We start from the raw sequence: 6,013 nt of genomic DNA, 5'->3' as shown, positions 1-6,013 counted from the left end.
TGGTGGGAGGTGTCCCTGCCCATGGCAGGGGGTTGGAATTTGATCGTCTTTAAGGTCCCTTCCAGCCCAAACCATCCTATGAGTCATATGATTCTATTCAGGTAGTTCTTGATTACATGACAAGACAGTTATTAAAGCTCTCGTGTTTAGGATAGTGTTTTTCCCTCCCCACACAAACAGGTACACTCTGTTTTGCCGAAGTAAAATGAACAGAGAAGCCACTGCTGTGACATCCCAGGAATAAAAACTAACAGTAAATCACCCTTGCATGGAAAACTGTTCTACAATCAACCAGAGCAAACTGCAAATGTCAGCTTGTTAGCTGGTAATCCTGCTGAAAAGTAACCCTAAGAGCCGTATTAGCATTTGTTAACTTGCTTTGACAGTGGCTTTGCTAAAGAATTGCTGGACAAAATGGGCAAATGAGAAATGTTCTGAATTAAAGACAATGAAGATAAAAAGTCTAGTTTAAACCTCCAAAATAAGGCAGGCAGTGCTGTCCCCTGTCCCCCTGACACAACCAGGCAGTCTGCAAAAGCACTCCTAGAAATGTACCATTTTTCACTCCTCACAAGCTTCTCTCTGACTCCAGACCATCCTTACTGCTGACACGATACTTGCAATGAGAGCACCTTTTAGAACAGCAGTCCCATACCCCTGGCATTTTTGATTCACTATGAAATGAAATAATTCAGCTTTTAAAATACTGTGAAGTGAGGAGTCTTCTCCTGACCGTCAGACCTAACATGCGTTATAAAAGGTTTTAGCCAACAATACAGGTTTTTTTTAAAAAAAGGCAAGTTTGAACTCCAGGTCCAGCAGATGGATGAGGTACCCTCTTGAGACTAGGGACTAAATTATGGACAGTCAGAGGGAGGTCAGCAAGACAACTGTGTCTCAGCACTCAGCTGCCACTGTTAGGCAACACCTCCGCCCTGCTCGCCTCTGCTGCTCCATAAACTCTGCCCTTACATCAAGCTGTGCCTGCTTCCCACTGAGCTGGACTGTGCCTCTGTTAAGCTTACCATTCCTCTCCTCCCAGGGCTTCCTCTGTATTTTTGTGCTAAAAGTCAAAGGAAATAACAAAGCCAGGGCTGCTCTCCAGCCTCACCCAGATTTTGCTGCTCCCTCCACGACAGCTCAGTCCCCTGCCTTTGCTCTTCCCAGCAAAGTCATGTTGCTGGGCATCTTCCCAGTTGAATTCTCCCAGCGTGAAGGATTTCCCCTGGGTGGAGGTGGCTGCAGACAGGAACATACATTTGGGTCTTCACTGCATTTCTCTGAAGTTCTCCTAGGGACTTTTGGGTTTAAACAAAGAATAGCCACAACCAGGACCAGCATAAAAAGCACTTTAAGCAAACTCAAACAAATCATAAGAAAAGGTTAATTCTGTCATTTCCAGTCCTGAGGCAACACACTCTCTCTCTCTCATGTTGTATCGATCTTTTTATACTTGGTGAGTTCCAGGGAAATGGGTGGAAGACGTGGAAATCCTATTGCAAAAGCACCTGCCCGCTCCTTTCCTTTCCCCAGAGAGCAACGCACTGAACATTCTATTATTTAGTTAATTGCAAAGAAACAATTACAAAGGAACTTGGCAAATTCTCTCTAATCACAGCAAGACCCATTGCAGTTCAGTAAGTTCAGCAAATTAGCAAATAAGTGAATAGAACAGGGAAAGAATAACACAGCTCAAATTGCACTTTGTTCATTTGTTTTGTCACTCATAGTTTCTACTTAATTATTTAAGATATTTCTTCATAACATTCTAGTACATTTTGTATAATAAAGGTTTACTAGCATAGAAATGCAATACGTGGCTATTAAATATCTGCCAAGAGGAGAAAGAAAACTGCCAATTCTGCATGTAAACTATAGACAGCCTGTTCAGGCAAAATTTCCAGGTCAGATAAATAGAAGGTTCTGCCACAATATGTGCAAGATACAAATAAGGATTCTTGCTAGATAATGCCAAGTGATGTTTGGACAGAACATCATAATTTGTATTACAGGCGTTCATGATCAATCACAGAATCACAAAATGGTTTGGGTTGGAAGGGACCTTAAAGGCCATCAAGTTCCAACCTCCTGCCATGGGCAGGGACACCTCCCACCAGCCAGGCTGCCCCCAGCCCCATCCAGCCTGGCCTTGAGCCCTGCCAGGGATGGGGCACCCACAGCCGCTCTGGGCAGCCTGGGCCAGTGCCTCACCACCCTCATGGTAAAGAATTTCTTCCTGATACCTCATCTAAATCTGCCCTCTCTCAGTTTAAAGCTGTCACCCCTTGTCCTAGCAGTAAATGCCCCTGTCCAAAGCCCCTCCCCAGCTTTCCTGTGGGCCCCTTCAGGCCCTGGAAGCTGCTGTGAGGTCTCTCTGGAGCCTGCTCTTCCCCAGGCTGAACAGCCCCGATGCTCTCAGCCTGTGTCCATAGGAGAGGTGCCCCAGCCCTCTGAGCATCTCCGTGGCCTCCTCTGGGCTCACTCCAGCAGGTCCGTGTCCTTCCTGTGCTGGTGGGCCCACAGCTGGATGCAGCACTGCAGGGGGGGGTCTCACCAGAGCAGAGCAGAGGGGCAGAATCATCTCCCGCAACCTGCTGGCCATGCTGCTTTTGATACAGCCCAGGATGCGGATGGCTTGCTGGGATGCAAGCGCACATTGCCAGGTCATGTTGAGCTTCTCATCAACCAACACCCCCAAGTCCTTCTCCTCAGGGCTGCTCTCCATCCATTCCCTGCCCATCCTGTACTGATGTTGGGGGTTGCCCTGACCCAGGTGCAGGACCTTGCACTTGTTGAACTTCATGAGGTTCACATGGGCCCACCTCCCAAGCCAGTCAGGGTCCCTCTGGATTCCCTCGCTTCCGTCCAGCGTACTGACCACACCGCACAGCTTGGTGTCATCAGCAGACTTGCTGAGGATGCACTCAACCCCAGCATTCATGTCACCATCAAAGATGTTACAAAGCAGCAGTCCCAGCAACGACCCCTGTAGAATGCCACTTGTAAGTAGCCTCTACTTGGACATCAAGCCTTTTACCCCAACTCTGTGAGTGTGACCATCCAGCCAAATCCTTATCTGCCAAGTGGTCGATCTGTCAAATCCGTGCCTCTTCGATTTAGAGACAAGGATGTCACACTGGTGTCAAAAGCTTTACACAAGTCCGGGTAGATCACATCAGATGCTCTTCCTGTATCCACCAACACTGTAACCCAGTTGTAGAAGGCCACCAGATTTGTCAGGCATGACTTGCCCTCGGTGAAGCCATGTTGGCTGTCACCAATCACCTCCTTATTTTCCATGTTCATTAGCATGGTTTCCAAGAGGATCTGCTCCACAATCTTGCAGGGCACAGAAATAAGACTGACCAGCCTGTAGTTCCCCAGGTCTTCCCTTTTTTCCTTTTTAAAAATGGGGGTTACTTTTCCCCTTTTCCAGTCAATGGGAACTTCACCAGACTGCTATGACTTCTCAAACGTGAGTGGTTTAGCAGCTTCATCCACCAGTTCTCTCAGGACCTGTGGATGTATTCCATCAGGTCCCATGGACTTGTGCACCTTCAGGTTCCTTAGATGGTCTTGAACTTGATCTCCTACAGTGGGTGGTTCTTCATTCTCCCAGTCCCTACTTTTGCCTGCTGCAACTTGAGCGGTGTGGCTGCAGCACTTGCTGGTGAGGACTGAGGCAAAAAAAGTCATGGAGTACCCTCAGCCTTCTCCGTATCCCAGGAAACCAGATCTCCTGCTTCTTTCCAGAGAGGGCCCACATTTTCCCTTGCCTTCCTTTTATCACCAATGTCCCCATAAACACTTTTCTTGTTGCCCTTGATATCCTTGCCCAGATTTAATTCTATCAGGGCTTTAGTTTTGCTAACCTGATTCCTGGCTGCTTGGACAATTTCTCAGTGTTCCCCCCAGGCTACCTGTCCTTGCTTCTACCCTCTATAGGCTTCCTTTTTGAGTTTGTCCAGGAGCTCCTTGTTCATCCGTGCGGGCCTCCTGCTGTTTTTGCCAGACTCCCTCATTGTTGGGACACGTTGCTCCTGAGCTTGGAGGAGGTGATCCTTGAATATTAACCAGCTTTCTTGGGTCCCCCTTTCCTCCAGGCTTTTACTCCATGCTACTCTACCAAGCAGATCCCTGAAGAGGCCAAAGTCTGCTCTCGTGAAGTCCAGGGTAGCAAGCTTGCTGTGTGCCCTCCTTGCTGCCCTATGGATTTTGAACTCCACATTTTGTGGTCACTGCAGCCAACGTTGCCATTGAGCTTCACGTTCTCATGAGCCCCTCCTTGTTGGTGAGAACAAGGTCCAGCATAGCACCTCTCCTTGTTCGCTGGTTTTATTATCCCCCATTTATTAAAATCTATTCTAATTTTCCATGCATATAACTAAAGGCCATTTAAACATAGCCTTTTTTTTTTACAGCAGCACTGTAATCATATGACAGATTTTACAGTATTTAATTTCTAAATTGATTTAACAGGAAAGACTTTCAAGCTCCGTTATATTAGTGAAGCAGACCCTCATCTCTGCTGAGCTGACAGACTGAGGAGGGCCAGAGGAGCGAGACTGGGGTGTGGAATTAGCTGCCTGATATTGAGGGAGGTAAGACAGTCCTTTACTAACAGACATGATGCCCTCCTGGTCCTTCCCAGACCCTTTTGAGCATCAAGATTTTATGACACATCTGTTCACACTAGCAAGAGAAGCCCTGAAGGGGCTTATGGGGTACCCAGTGCAGAGTGTCTTTGAGGCATGTTGGCAAAACACCTACCAAATACAAGGGGAGCTGTTACAGTCTGAGCAAAATCTTGAGAGGGGAAGTTTTGTTTATACACAGCTCTGGTGAGAGGAACAACGTGAATGCTTTCCTGGAGACCAGCACAAATTCATATGCTGTCAGATTTGAAAAAGGTAATTAGGACAGCCAGCCAGCAAGGAGCAAGAGAAGCAGGGTGCAACTTAATCAGTAGACTACAACAGAGTACAGTTAATAAGAACACAGCAACACTCGCCGTTCAAGGCTATTCCTTTGAGCACAGCAAGGACAGAATGAGTGCTAAAAGCCACGTACAAGCAAAAGCCAACGTGCTTTACACACATCTGAAAATAGGGCAAACATTCAGAAACTGATGTCAGTGCTGTCTCTGCCAGGCAAAGAACCACATCAGCAAACATTAGAAGGAAACGTGAGAGAAACTGATGCAGAACCAGACCATCAACCATGCCTGAAAATCCTCCTGTAATAACCTAGAGCCTAACATGGCTATTTCACTCTTTGCAGGTCTTAACGATGCCCATTGAATGAAACTCCCCCTCTTCCCCCTTAAAAATTCATATTGGGAAAGCAATTAGTTAGCTGACAAATACAAACAGATGCTGCAAAGCTTGCAAGAGTCAAGGGTATTCCTACTTCAGATGAAGCCAAAGTACAGCTTAATACAACTAGTTTGAACACTTAATTACTTTCAACTGAATTCAAGACTAGTCTGCTCCAAGAAATCATATAAAAACTTTTCCATTCATAACACATGGCTTACCTCCTGTGCTTAAGATTTAAAACTGACATTTCTGCTTAGAAATCCAGAGTATATATCAGTACAGCAGAGAGGAAAGAACAAAAAGTGAAATTTAGATAATATATTCATCAAACACTGATTCTTTGTTTCATCTTGTACTCTTATAACCATTTTAGTTCTACAACAAGGACAACAGAATTCCCATGTCTTCACAGCAGTTAGTAGGGTCTTCTATCTTCATAAAGCAGCATAAGGCTTGTTTTTCCTGGGAGTCCCTAAAGGCTTTTTTCAGGGGATGTGGAAAGGAATGCATAGATCCTAGTTCTTTCACCACAGCTTCATTAACAGCAACAATAACCAAAGTAAGGGGATACAGCATAAATAAACTGGACAGTCTTCAGAACCCTGTAGACTCTATTCTCCCCACCACTGACTGCAGACCAATTTCACCCAGTTCTCTCTTCGTGCCTATGGCACCACCAAACCGTAGCACAGGGA

The sequence above is a fragment of the Falco rusticolus genome, chromosome 4 (genome assembly GCF_015220075.1).
Source record: "Falco rusticolus isolate bFalRus1 chromosome 4, bFalRus1.pri, whole genome shotgun sequence".
Lineage (NCBI taxonomy): Eukaryota > Metazoa > Chordata > Aves > Falconiformes > Falconidae > Falco > Falco rusticolus.
Note: the sequence above shows the minus strand (reverse complement) of the source record.